Consider the following 1,191-nt stretch of genomic DNA (forward strand, 5'->3'; position numbering starts at 1 on the left):
ACCCTTTGGTCTCAAGCCAGGCACTCTACGAGTACCACTGAGCCACCCTGCCCACCCCGGTACTGTAGATTGTGCATGCCTTAAATAATAAAAAAAAAAAAAATGTGTGTGGGGGAGGGCAGCAGGGGCCCAAGGGTCTGGGAGCCTCCCACCATAGCAATACCACTGGTAGAAGTGAAATGTTGGAGGTACTGTATTCTTATTCTAGATGGCTCGGAAGATTCGTAGCATCTCCTCTTCGGTGATTTACTTAGCCTTACACATTATTATCCCCTGCTAATGCAGACAAGGAAACTATAAAACAGACAATAGAACATACAAGAGACTATTAAGGTGTAAGAAGCAACAGTCGACAGCTACGGGTCATGTTCTAAATGGCTTTGGCGATTGAGTATGAAACCCCTCCCTTAGCGATTTATTTGACTGATTAGACCTCAATATCCCATATGTTTTCACTGTAAACTACATCGAAAATTAAACAAAGCAAATAATATGCAAATGAGTATTAAAATGTAATACTGTATGTAAAATAAATCGCTGAGGAGTTGCTGCGAAGTCACACATCCCAACAAGAATATGGCTCAGTTTGAAGTTCACTTCCGTCCAGTAACACATGCGTTACAAGCCTTCTCATACCTCAATTGCACAGGAGACGGGTTTCCTCTCATCTCTGATTTCATGTTCCCAGAGATCAAAGAACTTTGTTTTTCACCATACAGCAATTATCAGCACAGGGAACTGGGGTGAGATGATGATGATGAATTAAGGGTTTGCTTATATGGAGAGATCAGGAGAGATTTTTATATTCTTAAACATTTAAAGCCTAATAGTTTATATTGTACTTCATTTTAGACCTATTTCATGTCATTCACTAATATTAAACTGATGTACTATTCTGAAGTGTAATTTTTTAGCTCAGTGATTTTCAATCTGGAAGTCTAGCTTGTATAGTTGCAATAGTACCAAGATGGGTGCTAAACGCAGCAAAATATGCGGTGCAGAGAAAAAGGTATTTTTGGTTTCATGTTGCCCTCGGCCATGTACATATTGCCATCTCTATAAAATAATTTGTATAATTTATTCACACCACATCGTTTACCTAAGTCTTTGTGTTTACTCAATGAAATATGTACAAATAACAGAGGTATAACTAACAGAACATTTGATAATCCACATAACTAAATACCTGCT

This window comes from Coenobita brevimanus, chromosome 111 (genome assembly GCF_032717465.1).
Source record: "Coenobita brevimanus isolate Jiangsu-jjx chromosome 111, ASM3271746v2, whole genome shotgun sequence".
Classification (NCBI taxonomy): Eukaryota; Metazoa; Arthropoda; class Malacostraca; order Decapoda; family Coenobitidae; genus Coenobita; species Coenobita brevimanus.